The sequence below is a fragment of the Ips typographus genome, linkage group LG12, assembly GCF_016097725.1.
Source record: "Ips typographus isolate SLU linkage group LG12, UJ_Ityp_2.0, whole genome shotgun sequence".
NCBI classification, from domain to species: Eukaryota; Metazoa; Arthropoda; class Insecta; order Coleoptera; family Curculionidae; genus Ips; species Ips typographus.
In genome coordinates, this window is record NC_138433.1 from 3,142,459 (window position 1) to 3,161,992 (window position 19,534).

The 19,534-nt window shown below is 34.2% G+C and overlaps 1 protein-coding gene across 4 annotated transcripts in view; it reads right to left on the minus strand.

The window, feature by feature from the left end:
* pdm3 (POU-domain protein pdm3) overlaps positions 1–7,850 on the minus strand; it is a 149,455-nt gene extending 141,605 nt beyond the window's left edge. For all 4 annotated transcript variants that reach the window (XM_081990381.1, XM_081990383.1, XM_081990380.1 and 1 more), the window contains exon 1: positions 7,609–7,850. The gene's annotated coding sequence lies outside the window, so the exon portion shown is untranslated. The remainder of the gene's footprint in view (positions 1–7,608) is intronic.
* Positions 7,851–19,534: the final 11,684 nt, after the last annotated feature.

Below are 19,534 nucleotides of genomic sequence, written 5' to 3' on the forward strand. Positions count from 1 at the left end.
AAAATCCTTCAAAGCCAAACCGAGATTAATAACAAATAATAAAATCGAATATTCGGAAGCATTAGGACCACTTGTGTAATAAATTGAGCAAATTTGTTAACAGCCTGTTCTGCATTAAAGCATTAACAAGAAATTAACGAAACAAACTCGGCATTATTATAACAAATTTGACTAATAAATCGCGTAATGGGAGCGAAAGAGACGGCAATATATACGAATCGAGTGAAATTGATCGAAATTCGCGTAAACTACCAAGTTTTCGGTCGTTAAACTTGATTTAAATGGCCTTAAAAGCTCAATTAAGGAACCCTGAAGGGGATTTTTGAAAACATTTAGGACGCCACTGGGTTTTTTGTGGTTTTTCAATTTTTTTTAGGTTGGGTAACTCAAAATACAACTTTTAGCTCTCTTGCATTTTTGCTGTGCTTGGCGTCGTTTTTGAGATAAAAAATTATCAAAGTTTGTGTGCTAAAGCACTTTTTTGTGCTTTGACAGAGTTTTTAGGGAATTTCTCCCTGAGGAGGCCCTTTAGGGCAAAAGTGCTTTAACACAATCTTGTAGAGCGTAAAATTCCCTGCAACTTTCCTTATTAACACTTTTTCGATATTTCTCAAAATAACCGAGTTGTACTTGGTTAAACTTGTTTTACAGCACTTTTTTGTGCTTTAACAGCGTTTTTCTTCTTGACTGTACACGATTTTTTAGTGTTTTCCAGGTTACTGGATAGGAAATTTAATAAGAATTCCAAAATGTGCTTAAAACTGTCATTTTCCTACTCCGGGTGGTATTTACAGGCGATTTTGTCGCAGACTGTCCTTCCAAATTGTGTTTCTGACAGTTTAAATTTTGACATCGCTTTTCTCCCTGACTGTACCTGATTTTGTAATGTTTTTTTACGTCATTGGATAGGAAATTTAATGGGGATTCCAAAAATGTGCTTAAAACTGTCATTTTCTCACTCCAAGTGGGTTTTACAGGCAATTTTGTCCCTGACTGTCCCTTCAAACTGCCTTTCTGACAGTTCAAATTTTGACAGCGTTTTTCTCCCTGACTGTACTCGATTTTTTAGTGTTTTTCTAGGTTAGGAGATAGCAAATTTAATGAGGATTTCAGAAATGTGCTTAAAACTGTCATTTTCCCACTCCAAGTGGGTTTTACAGGCGATTTTGTCCCTGACTGTCTTTCAAACTGTGTTTCTGCCAGTTCAAACTTTGACACCGCTTTTCTCCCTGACTGTACCCAATTTTTTAGTGTTTTTTTACGGTTTTGGATAGGAAATTCAATGAGGATTCCAAAATGTGCTTAAAACTATCATTTTCCTACTCCAAGTGGGTTTTACAGGCAATTTTCTCCCTGACTGTCCTTTCAAACTGTGTTTCTGACAATTTAAATTTTGACAGCATTTTTCTACCTGACTATACCCAATTTTTTAGTGTTTTTCCAGGTTATTGGATAGGAAATTTAATGAGGATTTCAAAAATGTGCTTAAAACTGTCATTTTCTCACTCCAAGTGGGTTTTACAGGCGATTTTGTCCCTGACTGTCCTTTCAAACTGTGTTTCTGACAATTTAAATTTTGACAGCATTTTTCTACCTGACTATACCCAATTTTTTAGTGTTTTTCCAGGTTATTGGATAGGAAATTTAATGAGGATTTCAAAAATGTGCTTAAAACTGTCATTTTCTCACTCCAAGTGGGTTTTACAGGCGATTTTGTCCCTGACTGTCTTTCAAACTGTGTTTCTGCCAGTTCAAACTTTGACACCGCTTTTCTCCCTGACTGTACCCAATTTTTTAGTGTTTTTTTACGGTTTTGGATAGGAAATTTAATGAGGATTTCAAAAATGTGCTTAAAACTATCATTTTCCTACTCCAAGTGGGTTTTACAGGCAATTTTCTCCCTGACTGTCCTTTCAAACTGTGTTTCTGACAATTTAAATTTTGACAGCATTTTTCTACCTGACTATACCCAATTTTTTAGTGTTTTTCCAGGTTATTGGATAGGAAATTTAATGAGGATTTCAAAAATGTGCTTAAAACTGTCATTTTCTCACTCCAAGTGGGTTTTACAGGCGATTTTGTCCCTGACTGTCCTTTCGAACTATGTTACTGACAATTTAAATTTTGACAGCATTTTTCTCCCTGACTATACCCAATTTTTTAGTGTTTTTCCAGGTTATTGGATAGGAAATTTAATGAGGATTCCAAAAATGTACTTAAAACTGTCATTTTCTCACTCCAAGTGGGTTTTACAGGCAATTTTGTCCCTGACTGTCCATTCAAACTGTGTTACTGACAGTTCAAACTTTGACACCGCTTTTCTCCCTGACTGTACCCAATTTTTTAGTGTTTTTTTACGGTTTTGGATAGGAAATTCAATGAGGATTCCAAAATGTGCTTAAAACTATCATTTTCCTACTCCAAGTGGGTTTTACAGGCGATTTTGTCGCAGACTGTCCTTTCAAACTTTCTTTCTGACAGTTCAAAGTTTGACACTGTTGTTCTACCAGACTGTACTAAATTTTGTAGTGTTTTTTGAGGTTATTGGATGGAAAATTTAGTGAGGATTCCAAAAATATGCTTAAAACTGTCATTTTCCCACTCCAAGTGGGTTTTACAGGCAATTTTCTCCCTGACTGTCCTTTCAAACTGTGTTTCTGACAATTTAAATTTTGACAGCATTTTTCTACCTGACTATACCCAATTTTTTAGTGTTTTTCCAGGTTATTGGATAGGAAATTTAATGAGGATTTCAAAAATGTGCTTAAAACTGTCATTTTCTCACTCCAAGTGGGTTTTACAGGCGATTTTGTCCCTGACTGTCCTTTCAAACTGTGTTTCTGACAATTTAAATTTTGACAGCATTTTTCTACCTGACTATACCCAATTTTTGAGTGTTTTTCCAGGTTATTGGATAGGAAATTTAATGAGGATTTCAAAAATGTGCTCAAAACTGTCATTTTCCCCCTCCAAGTGGGTTTTACAGACAATTTTGCCCCTGACTGTCCTTTCAAACTGTGTTACTGACAGTGCAAACTTTGACAGCGTTTTTCTCCCTGACTGTACCCAATTTTTTAGTGTTTTTCCAGGTTATTGGATAGGAAATTTTATGAGGATTTCAAAAATGTACTTAAAACTGTCATTTTCCCACTCCAAGTGTGTTTTACAGGCGATTTTGTACCAGACTATCCTTTATATCTAACACAAATCAGCAATATGGCAAAACTAAATGAAACGTTTGAAAATTCACCAAAATTACAGTTTTTAGGTAAAAATCACGCTCCTAACCTAGAAACTGACATTTTGACAGCCTGTCAAAGATGGCGCTGTTTGTTCACTAAACCAGCAGGTACTTACGGATTTTAGTGAAAAATAAGTACGCCCCTGGTTTTTTTGGTGGTTTTCAATTTTTTTCTATGTTAACCAGTTCAAAATACAACTTTTTGCTCTCTTGTATTTTTCTCTTATTTTGCTTCCTTTTTTGAGAAAAAAATTATTAAAAGTTCAGTGGCGTGTCACTGCTCTCCACAGCTACTTAGCAATTATTGAAAAAATCAGTACGCCCCTGGCATTTTTAGTGGTTTTCAATTTTTTCTTGGGTCAAGCAACTCAAAATACAACTTTTTGCTTTCTTGCATTTTTCTCGTATTTTGCTTCCTTTTTTGAGAAAAAAATTATTAAAAGTTCAGTGGCGTGTCACTGCTCTCCACAGCTACTTACCAATTATTGAAAAAACCAGTACGCCCCTGGCTTTTTTGGTGGTTTTCAATTTTTTCTTGGGTCGAGCAACTCAAAATACAACTTTTTACTCTCTTGCATTTTTCCCGTATTTCGCTTCGTTTCCGAGTTAAAAAAAAATTAAAAAAAGTCGTTCATTAAGGTCGAAATTCGTTTGTCGCAAATCGCCATTCTAACGGCAATTGCCGTACTAATGACCGTTTGTGGTATGGAAAAGTCGACCTTGCGGTTTCAAAAAATTTGTTTTTTTCCCACGCATTCAACAGTTAACACCCTGTATACGAATAATCTAATTAATGATTAATTAGTTTTGGTTCTTAAAATGATATGATCTAATTGTTCACGGTAATTCCACTATTAATTTTCCCTTCTGTGCTGTATAATTGGCCGAAAAAAATTAGAAATCATCATCATTTGCATTACGTAAAGCGTCGGTATACATAATTGGACGTGGTTAATCAGAAAATTTCGGGTTTTTTTTAACAAACCGAACGAATTAAATTAATTTCCTCGAAATCGGGTGCATATAATTGTGCACGGTTTATGATTGGGTAAGTAGAGGATTTCACTGGCTACACAACGGTCCAAACTAGAGCTCTCTAACTGTCAAAATAACCGAGTTACGAGCTGTCAAAGTTTACACTGCTTATTTGATGTTTTCTGAAGTTTGGTGGTTTTTATGCAATAACTCCCTAACAGTACACATTTACTGTAGTATTTTAATAGGAGTTTAAAGATAATTTTAAGGGCTACACAATGGTCTAAACTAGAACTTTGTAACTGTCAAAATAACCGAGTTACGAGCTGTCAAAGTTAACCTTGCTTATTTGACGTTTTCTGAAGTTTGGTGGTTTTCATGCAATAACTCCCTAACAGTACACATTTCCTGTAGAATTTTAATAGGGGATTACAGAAGGTTTTAAGGGTTACACAGTGGTCCAAACTAGAACTCTCTAACTGTCAAAATAACCGAGTTACGAGCTGTCAAAGTTAACCTTGCTTATTTGACGTTTTCTGAATTTTGGTGGTTTTCATGCAATAACTCCCTAACAGTACACATTTGCTGTAGAATTTTAATAGGGGATTACAGAAGATTTTAAGGGCTACACAGTGGTCCAAACTAGGGTTCTGTAACTGTCAAAAGAACCGAGTTACGAGCTGTCAAAGTTAACCTTACTTATTTGACGTTTTCTGAATTTTGGTGGTTTTCATGCAATAACTCCCTAACAGTACACATTTGCTGTAGAATTTTAATAGGGGATTACAGAAGGTTTTAAGGGTTACACAGTGGTCCAAACTAGACCTCTCTAACTGTCAAAATAAGCGAGTTACGAGCTGTCAAAGTTAACACTGCACTTATTTGACGTAAAAAATCATATTTTTGAGGTTATGTTCGAAACAGTGCAATTTAGAGCAAAAAGAACACGAAATTCGGGTTTTCCGCACCGAAATTAATCGAAATGGCCACTTTGACAGGTTGAAATCCAATATGGCGGCTGTCAGTATAGTAGGCCAGGTAAACCAGTCCTTTTGGGCAGAATTTCAGTGCACTTTACCAAAAAATCCCAAATAACTCGCTTATTTGAAACATTCTGTATAAACGTGTCAGATGATCAAAGATAGCTAATAAATGTGGCTATCACGTGACGTTGAGCGGGCGGCTCTAAGTGGCACCGTTTAGCCGCTAGAGGGCGACAAATTTGATTAAATTTTTTAGCACATTTTTGTAAATATCTCGAAAACTAGGTGAGTTAGGATTTTCAAATTTTTACCACGAGTGTACCTTGGTAAAACGCAACTTTTATCTTTTATAACCTTTATTTGAAAAATGTACCGTGTGGGCTGGAAAAATTAAAAACTGTCTTCTTGACAGTTTTCAAAGGGGGCTACCCCATCAAATTTTGGAAAAAAAATTTGAATTTTGAAAATTCAGTTTGACCACCTAAATATCTTTGGATTTACGGTACAAACATGACGTAAAGTGTCATTTGTCAAAATGACAGTTTTTAAGGGTGCCACGCCCGGAAAACTGTCAAAAAATAACAAAAATGTAATTTTTTTTAGGTTAGCTCCGAAACGGTGCCATTTAGAGCAAAACGAACACAAAATTCGGGTTTTTCAGACCAAAATTAGTCAAAATGGCCACCTTGACAGGTTTTAATCCAATATGGCGACGCTCAGTATAGTAGGCCAGGTAAACTAGATATTTTGGCCAAAATTTCGGTGCGCTTTCTCAAAAAATTGCAAATAACTCGTTTATTTGAAACATTCTGTATAAACGTGTCAGATGATTAAAGATAGCTAAGGAATGGGGCTATCACGTGACGTTGATCGGGCTGAGCTAAGTGGCACCGTTTAGCCGCTAGAGGGCGTCAAAGTTGATTAAAAATTTTCGGTGCACTTTTTTTTAGGTCTAATTTAAGGTCAAAATGTCGCACTTTTTTCTATGTTTACCTCATAAATATTTTAGTAAAATTCATTTTTCTGGGTCTATTTCACTCATATTTTGAGGTTAATTTTTAGGAAAATTTTCCCTAATTTTTTTTCTAAATTTTTTGGTTAAATTAGGTTAGGTTAGGGCATTTTTGGGATAATTTTCTCGTGCTTTTCCACTCAGTTTTTAGGTCAATTTTTGGTATTTTTAAACCTATTTTTAGGTTAGATTAGGTTAGAATTTTAAACTAATTTTTAGGTCAATTTTTTTCAAATTTTTAGGTCAATTTTTGGAAATTTTCTGATTTTTAAGTTAGGTTAGGATTAGAATTTCTCACTAAATTTTAGGTCAATTTTCCGACAGTTTTTACTCAAATTTTTAGGTCAATTTTTAGGAAATTTCTACGACAATTTTTTATGATTTTTTTGAGAATTTTTCCCTAATTTTTGAGGTCAATTTTCTGACACTTTTCCAGTAATTTTTAGGTCAATTTTCTGCAAATTTTTAGGTTAATTTTTGGGAATTTTCTTACACTGATTTATAGGTTAGGTTAGATTAGAATTTCTCACTATATTTTAGGTCAATTTTTTTGAATTTTTCAGGTCAATATTTCTGATTTTTTCGACGATTTTTCCCTAATTTTTAGGTCAATTTTTGGGAATTTTCTTAAACTGATTTTTAGGTTAGGTTAGATTAGAATTTCTCTCTACATATTAGGTCAATTTTTTGGAATTTTTCAGGTCAATACTTGTGATTTTTTGCAGAATTTTTCCCTAATTTTGAGGTCAATTTTCTGATACTTTTCCACTAATTTTTAGGTCAATTTTTTGCAAATTTTTAGGTCAATTTTTAGGAATTTTTTTAAACTGATTTTTAGGTTAGGTTAGGATTAGAATTTCTCACTAAATTTCAGGTCAATTTTTAGATCATTTTTCATTCATTTTTAAGGTCAATTTTCAGGTATTGTTTGACTCATTTTTACGTTAATTTAGGTTAGATTTTTTCACTAATGTTTAGAACATTTTTAGCTTAATTTTTGAGGTCAATTTTCAGACACATTTTCACTAATTTTCAGGTCAATTTTTTTGGAAATTTTTTAAACTTTTTCACTAAATTTTAGGTCAATTTTCTGAACAGTTTTTCATTCATTTTTAAGGTCAATTTCCATGAAATTCTTCACTAATTTTTAGGTCAATTTTCTGACAGTTTTCACTCAAATTTTTAGGTCAATTTTCTGACAGTTTTTACTCAAATTGTTGGGACAATTTTTAGACCATTTTTCATTAATTTTTCAGGGATTTTTTGACTCATTTTAGGGTTAGGTTAGGTCAGAATTTTCCACTAATTTTTGAGGTCAATTTTCGGCACTTTTTCACTATTTTTTTAGGTCAATTTTTAGGAATTTTCCAAAAATCAAAAAATCAAAAAAAACTCACCCGAATGTCCAAAACTGTGTTGGGCAGCTAGTCCGTACCAATTTTGCAAAAATCCCGCCGTTTTGGAGCGTTTTCCCGCGAAAAAAACCGCCGAATTTCCCACCAAAAATCACCACCGCAAATTTTTTGGCGCCATTTTTTCGTCCACAAAACAAAAACCACGTGACTGACGTAATATATATGACGTAGCTAGAGGGCGCGCGCGTCCAATCACCGCGCAATACACCAAACAACTGACGATCGTCGTCGTCGCGGCTCACTCTTCGCTGTTTCCGCGGACTTGAGGGGGCGGGGCGTAAGGGGGGGGGGTGGGTAAAGGGGTAAGTCGCATCCCCCCCCTCTTCTCTACACCACCCCCCCCACCCCCCACCAACCCCCGCCGTTATCATGGCCACGCATGAGCAAGAATTGTAATTAGATTCGAATGTCCAGTTTCGTATTTTAGGTGGGGGGGGTGGGGGGTGGTTTTCGGCTCTTCGGGGGGTTGAAAGGGGTGGGAGGGGGGTGGTAAAAGGGGACGACGCTCTATTTATGAATTATTGCGAATATGAGGGGAGATTGATCGTTTTGCCCCCCCCCACCGGGGGGGGAGGGGAAAGGGTAATCGCTCAGACGTCCAGTAGTCGATTAAGACGTTTTCTAAATGGGACACCCTGTATATTGTTACGTCATTCGATTCTGTTCGTCCAGACCTACAGGGTGACCCAAAAAAGTCTTGACAAAAAGTGTCTGGATTCTGAGATATTTGAGGTTAAAGTTAAACTTAGCTCGGTGAAGAAAGTGACGTCACTGCGTTCAAAGTGTCAAAAGTCACTTAAATCAAATGGGACACCCTGTATGTTGTTACGTCATTCGATTCTGCTCATCCAGACCTACAGGGTGACCTAAAAAAGTCTTGACAAAAAGTGTCTGGATTCTGAGATATTTGAGGTTAAAGTTAAACTTAGCTCGGTGAAGAAAGTGACGTCACTGCGTTCAAAGTGTCAAAAGTCACTTAAATCAAAAGGGACGCCCTGTATATTATTACGTCATTCGATTCGGCTCAGTCAGACCTACAGGGTGACCCAAAAAAGTCTTGGAAAAATTGTTTAGTTAACGAGATATACAGGGTGAAACGTATCATTACTCTCAACCCCAAACCGGTTTTAGTTGCATTCAAACCCCAAAATCGGCACTATTTTAAATGGGACACCCTGTATATTATTACGTCATTCGATTCGGCTCGTCCAGGCCTACAGGGTGACCCAAAAAAGTCTTGGGAAAATTGTTTAGTTTACCAGATATACAGGGTGAAACGTGTCATTACTCTCTACTCCTAAATCTGTTTCAGTTGCATTCAAACACCAAAACCGGCACTATTTTAAATGGGACACCCTGTATGTTATTACGTCATTCGATTCTGCTCAGTCAGACCTACAGGGTGACCCAAAAAAGTTTTGTTAAAATTGGTTAGTTTACCAGATATACAGGGTGAAACGTGTTATTACTCTCAACCCCAAACCTGTTTCAGTTGCATTCAAACCCCAAAACCGGCACTATTTCAAATGGGACACCCTGTATATTGTTACGTCATTCGATTCTGTTCGTCCATACCTACAGGGTGACCCAAAAAAGTCTTGACAAAATTGTTTAGTTTACCAGCTATACAGGGTGAAACCTGAAAGTATTCTCAACGCCAAAACCTGTTTTAGATCCATTCAAACCCAAAAACTGGCACTATTTCAAATGGGACACCCTGTATATTGTTACGTCATTCGATTCTGCTCGTTCAGACCTACAGGGTGACCCAAAAAAGTCTTGTTAAAATTGTTTAGTTTACGAGATATACAGGGTGAAACGTGACATTACTCTCAACCCCAAAGCGGCTTCAGTGGCATTCAAACCCCAAAACCGACACTATTTCAAATGGGACACCCTATATATTGTTACGTCATTCGATTCTGCTCATCCAGACCTACAGGGTGACCTAAAAAAGTCTTGACAAAAAGTGTCTGGATTCTGAGATATTTGAGGTTAAAATTAAACTTAGCTCGGTGAAGAAAGTGACGTCACTGCGTTCAAAGTGTCAAAACTCACTTAAATCAAATGGGACACCCTGTATATTATTACGTCATTCGATTCGGCTCAGTCAGACCTACAGGGTGACCCAAAAAAGTCTTGGAAAAAGTGTTTCGTTAACGAGATATACAGGGTGAAACGTGTCATTACTCTCAAACATTTTGACATTGACATTTGTCAGTTGTCATTTTTAACGAGTTTGGTGTCTTTTTGTGCTTTGACGCAGTTTTTCAGGAATATCTCCTAGGGGAGACCCTTTACGGCAAAACCACCTTAATACAATCCTGTAGAGAAGGAAATTCCCTACAACTTTCCCCATTTAAACTTTTTTGATATTTTTCCAAATAACCGAGTTACACTGTGTTGACTAGTTCAGGGTCTTTTACAGCACTTTTTCGTGCTTTGACTCAGTTTTTAGGGAATATTTCCCTGAGGAGGCCCTTTAGGGCAAAAGTGGTTTAATATAATCTTGTAGAGCGTAAAATTCTCTACAACTTTCCTTATTTACGCTTTTTGATATTTTTCCAAATAACCGAGTTACACTAGGTTAAACGTGTTTAGGGTCTTTTAAAGCACTTTTTTGTGCTTTAACTCAGTTTTTAGGGAATAATTCCCTGAGGAGGCCCTTTCGGGCAAAAGTGCTTTAATACAATCTTGTAGAAAATGAAATTCCCTACAACTTTCCCTATTAACATTTTTTTGATATTTTTCCAAATAACCGAGTTTCACTGGGCTAAACGTGTTCAGGGTCTCTTAAAGCACTTTTTTGTGCTTTGACTCAGTTTTTAGGAAATATCTTCCAGAGTAGTGCAAATTTTGACACTTTTATCTTGAAAATGACAATTGTGATAAGCGTAATGACAGATTATGACATTAGTCATTTTCAATTATGACATTTGACCTTGAAAACTATCGTTTCAATGTCAAAATGACTAGTTTTTGAATTTATCCAATTTTTACTTGAAATTTTGACAGTTTCAGCTTTAGAATGATGAGTTTTGACAATTTGACCTCGAAATTTGTCATTTTTAATTTTATTGTTTTTTTGGATAATATTTTAACCAATTTTACTTTTATTTTGACACTTTCAGTGCGATAATGTCAGTTTTGACAGGTGAAATGACAAATTATGACACTTTGTTAACTGAATTTTGACACTTGACATTAAAAATGACAGTTTCAATGTCAAAATAACATTTTTGTTTTGTTTTTAAATTTTCCAATTTGTACGCCAAATTTTGACACTTTCAGCCAGATAATGACAGTTTTGACACTTTTTTACATTTAACGTGGAAAATTGCTAATTTAGAGTTAAAATGACAGTTTTGTCTCGCCCGTCAAATTGCCCAATTGTCACATTAAACTATGACAGTTTCACTCAAAAAATGACAGTTTTGACAGGTAAAATACCTGTTTTTGACATTTTTCTTCCTAAGTTTTGACATTTGACATTGACATGAGCCGTTTCACTGTCAAAATGCTACTTTCATCTTGTTTTGCAAATTTTCCAATTTTTGACAGTTTTGACAAATAGAATGACACTTTGTTAACTGAATTTTGACATTTGACATTAAAAATGACAATTTCAATGTCCAAATTAAGTTTTTGTTTTGTTTTTAAATTTTCCATTTTTTACGCCAAATTTTGACACTTTCAGCCAAATAATGACAGTTTTGACACTTTTTGACATTTAACGTTGAAAATTTGCTATTTTAGAGTTAAAATGACAGTTTTGTCTTGCCCAATTGTCAGATTGAACTATGACAGTTTCACTCAAAAAATGACAGTTTTGACAGGTAAAATACCTGATTTTGACATTTTTCTTTATAAGTTTTGACATTTGCCGTTTCACTGTCAAAATGCTACTTTCATCTTGTTCTGCAAATTTTCCAATTTTTGACAGTTTTAAAATCAGAATGACAGTTTTGACAAATAGAATGACACTTTGTTAACTGAATTTTGACATTTGACATTAAAAGTGACAGTTTCAATGTCAAAATAACATTTTTGTTTTGTTTTTAAATTTTCCAATTTGTACGCCAAATTTTGACACTTCCAGACAGATAATGACAGTTTTGACACTTTTTTACATTTAACGTGGAAAATTGCTAATTTAGAGTTAAAATGACAGTTTTGTCTCGCCCGTCAAATTGCCCAATTGTCACATTAAACTATGACAGTTTCACTCAAAAAATGACAGTTTTGACAGGTAAAATACCTGTTTTTGACATTTTTCTTCCTAAGTTTTGACATTTGACATTGACATGAGCCGTTTCACTGTCAAAATGCTACTTTCATCTTGTTTTGCAAATTTTCCAATTTTTGACAGTTTTGACAAATAGAATGACACTTTGTTAACTGAATTTTGACATTTGACATTAAAAATGACAATTTCAATGTCCAAATTAAGTTTTTGTTTTGTTTTTAAATTTTCCATTTTTTACGCCAAATTTTGACACTTTCAGCCAAATAATGACAGTTTTGACACTTTTTGACATTTAACGTTGAAAATTTGCTATTTTAGAGTTAAAATGACAGTTTTGTCTTGCCCAATTGTCAGATTGAACTATGACAGTTTCACTCAAAAAATGACAGTTTTGACAGGTAAAATACCTGATTTTGACATTTTTCTTTATAAGTTTTGACATTTGCCGTTTCACTGTCAAAATGCTACTTTCATCTTGTTCTGCAAATTTTCCAATTTTTGACAGTTTTAAAATCAGAATGACAGTTTTGACAAATAGAATGACACTTTGTTAACTGAATTTTGACATTTGACATTAAAAGTGACAGTTTCAATGTCAAAATAACATTTTTGTTTTGTTTTTAAATTTTCCAATTTGTACGCCAAATTTTGACACTTCCAGACAGATAATGACAGTTTTGACACTTTTTTACATTTAACGTGGAAAATTGCTAATTTAGAGTTAAAATGACAGTTTTGTCTCGCCCGTCAAATTGCCCAATTGTCACATTAAACTATGACAGTTTCACTCAAAAAATGACAGTTTTGACAGGTAAAATACCTGTTTTTGACATTTTTCTTCCTAAGTTTTGACATTTGACATTGACATGAGCCGTTTCACTGTCAAAATGCTACTTTCATCTTGTTTTGCAAATTTTCCAATTTTTGACAGTTTTGACAAATAGAATGACACTTTGTTAACTGAATTTTGACATTTGACATTAAAAATGACAATTTCAATGTCCAAATTAAGTTTTTGTTTTGTTTTTAAATTTTCCATTTTTTACGCCAAATTTTGACACTTTCAGCCAAATAATGACAGTTTTGACACTTTTTGACATTTAACGTTGAAAATTTGCTATTTTAGAGTTAAAATGACAGTTTTGTCTTGCCCAATTGTCAGATTGAACTATGACAGTTTCACTCAAAAAATGACAGTTTTGACAGGTAAAATACCTGATTTTGACATTTTTCTTTATAAGTTTTGACATTTGCCGTTTCACTGTCAAAATGCTACTTTCATCTTGTTCTGCAAATTTTCCAATTTTTGACAGTTTTAAAATCAGAATGACAGTTTTGACAAATAGAATGACACTTTGTTAACTGAATTTTGACATTTGACATTAAAAGTGACAGTTTCAATGTCAAAATAACATTTTTGTTTTGTTTTTAAATTTTCCAATTTGTACGCCAAATTTTGACACTTCCAGACAGATAATGACAGTTTTGACACTTTTTGACATTTAACGTGGAAAATTGCTAATTTAGAGTTAAAATGACAGTTTTGTCTCGCCCGTCAAATTGCCCAAGTGTCACATTGAACTATGACAGTTTCACTCAAAAAATGACAGTTTTGACAGGTAAAATACCTGTTTTTGACATTTTTCTTCCTAAGTTTTGACATTTGACATTGACATGAGCCGTTTCACTGTCAAAATGCTACTTTCATCTTGTTTTGCAAATTTTCCAATTTTTGACAGTTTTGACAAATAGAATGACACTTTGTTAACTGAATTTTGACATTTGACATTAAAAATGACAATTTCAATGTCCAAATTAAGTTTTTGTTTCGTTTTTAAATTTTCCATTTTTTACGCCAAATTTTGACACTTTCAGCCAAATAATGACAGTTTTGACACTTTTTGACATTTAACGTTGAAAATTTGCTATTTTAGAGTTAAAATGACAGTTTTGTCTTGCCCAATTGTCAGATTGAACTATGACAGTTTCACTCAAAAAATGACAGTTTTGACAGGTAAAATACCTGATTTTGACATTTTTCTTTATAAGTTTTGACATTTGCCGTTTCACTGTCAAAATGCTACTTTCATCTTGTTCTGCAAATTTTCCAATTTTTGACAGTTTTAAAATCAGAATGACAGTTTTGACAAATAGAATGACACTTTGTTAACTGAATTTTGACATTTGACATTAAAAGTGACAGTTTCAATGTCAAAATAACATTTTTGTTTTGTTTTTAAATTTTCCAATTTGTACGCCAAATTTTGACACTTCCAGACAGATAATGACAGTTTTGACACTTTTTGACATTTAACGTGGAAAATTGCTAATTTAGAGTTAAAATGACAGTTTTGTCTCGCCCGTCAAATTGCCCAAGTGTCACATTGAACTATGACAGTTTCACTCAAAAAATGACAGTTTTGACAGGTAAAATACCTGTTTTTGACATTTTTCTTCCTAAGTTTTGACATTTGACATTGACATGAGCCGTTTCACTGTCAAAATGCTACTTTCATCTTGTTTTGCAAATTTTCCAATTTTTGACAGTTTTGACAAATAGAATGACACTTTGTTAACTGAATTTTGACATTTGACATTAAAAATTACAATTTCAATGTCCAAATTAAATTTTTGTTTTGTTTTTAAATTTTCCATTTTTTACGCCAAATTTTGACACTTTCTGCCAAATAATGACAGTTTTGACACTTTTTGACATTTAACGTTGAAAATTTGCTATTTTAGAGTTAAAATGACAGTTTTGTCTTGCCCAATTGTCAGATTGAACTATGACAGTTTCACTCAAAAAATGACAGTTTTGACAGGTAAAATACCTGATTTTGACATTTTTCTTCATAAGTTTTGACATTTAACATTGACATTTGCCCTTTCACTGTCAAAATGCCACTTTCATTTTGTTTTGCAAAATTTCCAATTTTTGACCGTTTTACATTCAATATGACAGTTTTGACAAATGAATGACATATTTTGACAATTTGACATTGACATTTGCCGTTTCACTGTCAAAATACTACTTTCATCTTGTTCTCCCAATCGTCCAATTTTTTTGACAGTTGCAGATTCAGAATGACAGTTTTTTGAAAAAAAAATAAAAAAATTTTTGGTTCATTTGTAGGGGAATGCAATTCACCCTGTATCTTCGGTCCTGATGAACCGATCGAGTCGAAACTTTGCACGCTAATACACCACACTGCACTCTAGCGCTCCAGTAAATTTCAGATTTTTCCCCCGTCCCGTTTGTACAGGGTGAATTTTTGAATCGGCACTAGTGGGGCGAGGGGGGGGGGTAGGTTTACACCGTGACACTGTCCCACAAAAACCGTTCTAAAACCGGTGTAAACGTAATCTAAATGCAAATCGTTCTTATGTTAATTCGCTCGGGTCTGCGCCCATTAATTTTAAGTAGCCTATAATTAAATTCTATATTATTTTCCCTTATGAGGAGGTTGAGGGGGGTGGAGGAGGGAGAGGGGAAAGCAGTTTTGATGGATGTTTCACTGGCTTATTATTTTGTTAATTAAAAAAAAAAAATGGCGATTTTTAATCCACTCTGTATAGTGTATAGTGGGGCCCAATAAAAAAAAAAAAAAAAAATTAAATTTATGGTACAAATGAGGGTTTTTTCGATATAATGTATAATTAGGCTGCAAAGTGGGTTCAGCCCCCTGTAACTCGGTTATTTGAAAAAATATCAAAAAAGTTTAAATAAGGAAAGTTGTAGGGAATTTTCTTCTCTACAGGGTTGTATTAAGGTGGTTTTGCCCTAAAGGGCCTCCTTAGAGAGATATTTCATAAAAACTGTGACGAAGCACGAAAAAGTGCTGTAAAAGACCCTGAACCAGTCAACACAGTGTAACTCGGTTATTTGGCAAAATATCAAAAAAGTTTAAATAAGGAAAGTTGTAGGGAATTTCCTTCTCTACAGGATTGTATTAAGGTAATTTTGCCCTAAAGGGTCTCCTCAGGGAGATATTTCATAAAAACTGCGTCAAAGCACAAAAAACTGCTTGAAAAGACACCAAACTCGTTAAAAATGACAACTGACAAATGTCAATGTCAAAATGTTTGAAGTTTTATGTCATTCTATTTGTCAAAACTGTCATTTTGAATATACAACTGTCAAAAATTGGAAATTTTTCAGAATCAGATGAAAGTGGCATTTTGACAGTGAAACGGCTAATGTCAATGTCAAAACTTATGAAGAAAAATGTCAAAATCAGATATTTTGCCTGTCAAAACTGTCATTTTAACTCTAAATTAGCAATTTTCCACGTTAAATGTCAAAAAGTGTCAAAACTGTCATTATCTGTCTGAAAGTGTCAAAATTTGGCGTAAAAATTGGAAAATTTAAAAACAAACCAAAAATGTTATTTTGACATTGAAACTGTCATTTTTAATGTCAAATGTCAAAGTTCAGTTAACAAAGTGTCATTCTATTTGTCAAAACTGTCATTCTGATTTTAAAACTGTCAAAAATTGGAAAATTGGCAAAACAAGTTGAAAGTGGCATTTTGACAGTGAAACGGCTCATGTCAATGTCAAATGTCAAAACTTATGAAGAAAAATGTCAAAATCACGTATTTTACCTGTCAAAACTGTCATTTTTTGAGTGAAACTGTCATAGTTTAATGTGACAATTTGACGGGCGAGACAAAACTGTCATTTTACCTCTAAAATAGCAATTTTCAACGTTAAATGTCAAAAAGTGTCAAAACTGTCATTATCTGTCTGAAAGTGTCAAAATTTGGCGTTAAAAAATGGACATTTTAAAAACAAAACAAAAATGTTATTTTGACATTGAAACTGTCATTTTTAATGTCAAATGTCAAAATTCAGTTAACAAAGTGTCATTCTATTTGTCAAAACTGTCATTCTGATTTTAAAACTGTCAAAAATTGGAAAATTTGCGGAACAAGTTGAAAGTGGCATTTTGACAGTGAAACGGCAAATGTCAATGTTAAATTGTCAAAATGTTAGAAGTCTAATGTCAAAAAATGTCATTCTATTTGTCAAAACTGTCATTCTGAATATACAACTGTCAAAAATTGGAAATTTTGCAGAATCAGATGAAAGTGGCATTTTGACAGTAAACCGGCTCATGTCAATGTCAAATGTCAAAACTTATGAAGAAAAATGTCAAAATCAGATATTTTGCCTGTCAAAACTGTCATTTTAACTCTAAATTAGCAATTTTCCACGTTACATGTCAAAAAGTGTCAAAACTGTCATTATCTGTCTGAAAGTGTCAAAATTTGGCGTAAAAATTGGAAAATTTAAAAACATAACAAAAATGCTATTTTGACATTGAAACTGTCATTTTTAATGTCAAATGTCAAAATTCAGTTAACAAAGTGTCATAATTTGTCATTTCACCTGTCAAAACTGACATTATCTCGCTGAAGGTGTCAAAATAAAAGTAAAATTGGTTAAAATATTATCCAAAAAAAAAACAAGAAAATTAAAAATGACAACTGACAAATTTCGAGGTCAAATTGTCAAAATGTCAAAATCTGTCATTACACTTGTCAAAACTAATCATTCTGAAGCTGAAACTGTCAAATTTCAAAGTGACGGCTGGGAAATTTAGCGGTGCTTATATTTAAGGTCAACTGTCAAAAATTCAAGTGAAAAATTGTCATAATATGTCATTGTGCTTGTCAAAACTGTCAATGTCAAGCAAAAAATGTCAAAATTTCAAGTAAAAATTGGATAAATTCAAAAACTAGTCATTTTGACATTGAAACGATAGTTTTCAAGGTCAAATGTCATAATTGAAAATGACTAATGTCATAATCTGTCATTACGGTTATCACAACTGTCATTTTCAAGACAAAAGTGTCAAAATTTGCACTACTCGGGAAGATATTTCCTAAAAACTGAGTCAAAGCACAAAAAAGTGCTATAAAGGACCCTGAACACGTTTAACCCACTGTAACTTGGTTATTTGGAAAAATATCAAAAAAGTGTTAATAAGGAAAGTTGTAGGGAATTTTATCCTCTACAAGATTGTATTAAGGTGATTTTGCCCTAAAGGGCCTCCTCAGGGAAATATTCCCTAAAAACTGAGTCAAAGCACAAAAAAGTGCTTTAAAAGACCCTAAACACGTTTAACTCACTATAACTTGGTTATTTGGAAAAATTTCAAAAAAGCGTAAATAAGGAAAGTTGTAGGGAATTTTACGCTCTACAAGATTGTATTAAAGCACTTTTGCCCTAAAGGGCCTCCTCAGGGAAATATTCCCTAAAAACTGAGTCAAAGCACAAAAAAGTGCTTTAAAAGACCCTGAACACGTTTAACTCACTATAACTTGGTTATTTGGAAAAATTTCAAAAAAGTGTTAATAAGGGAAGTTGTAGGGAATCTCATCCTCTACAAGATTGTATTAAGGTGCTTTTGCCCGAAAGGGCTTCCTCAGGAAAATATTCCCAAAAAACTGAGTCAAAGCACAAAAAAGTGCTTTAAAGGACACTGAACACGTTTTATCCAGTGTAACTCGGTTATTTGGAAAAATATCAAAAAAGTGTTAATAAAGAGAGTTGTAGGGAATTTTACGCTCTACAAGATTGTATTAAAGTGCTTTTGCCCTAAAGGGCCTCCTCAGGGAAATATTTCCTAAAAACTGAGTCAAAGCACAAAAAAGTGCTTTAAAAGACCCTGAACACGTTTAACCCAGTGTAACTCGGTTATTTGGAAAAATTTCAAAAAAGTGCTAATAAGGAAAGTTGTAGGGAATTTTATCCTCTACAAGATTGTATTAGGGTGCTTTTGCCCGAAAGGGCCTCCTCAGGGAAATATTTTTTAAAAACCGAGTCAAAGCACAAAAAAGTGCTTTAAAAGACACTGAACACGTTTAACCCAGTGTAACTCGGTTATTTGGAAAAATATCAAAAAAGTTTTAATAAAGAAAGTTGTAGGGAATTTTACGCCCTACAAGATTGTATTAAGGTGCTTTTGCCGTAAAGGGCCTCCTCAGGGAAATATTCCCTAAAAACTGCGCCCAAGCACAAAAACCACCCCCCTGCCCCCTCAGCATTAATTCAAAGCCTTCCAGATACACCTTGAATCAATCTGGCAACGTTGCCCGTCCAGAAATCACTTGCAGAACGTCCCATAAACATTCCCCAAATGAATTTACTAGGGAAATGCGTGTTTTTGACACTGTTCCACGCGATTTACGAGGTTTACTGCTATATACAGGGTGTCTCAATTAATTGGCGTGTTTTGGGCCTGAACGAGCTGTGTATAATATACAGGGTGTCCCTAATATATTTGAAATTCAGGGGCAGTCACAGTCTAAACACCGTTGAAAATTTCATTTCGATATTCCTAACCGTTTTTGAGATATTTAGCCCAAAACCAGACTGGCAAACATTCTCGAATTTTTTCCGGCAAAATTAGCCGTTTTTCGGCAAAAATGCACAGAAGGTGAAAGTTTCCCCACACCACGCTCTATACACCCTAGAAATATCATTGTTCTAGCTCTAACCGTTTTCGAGATATTTAGCCCAAAACCAGCCAGAGTTTCCAGACTGGCAAACATTCTAGAATTTTTTCTGGCAAAATTAGCCGTTTTTCGGAAAAATTGCACAGAAGGTGAAAGTTTCCCCACACCACGCTTTATACACCCTAGAAACGTCATTGTT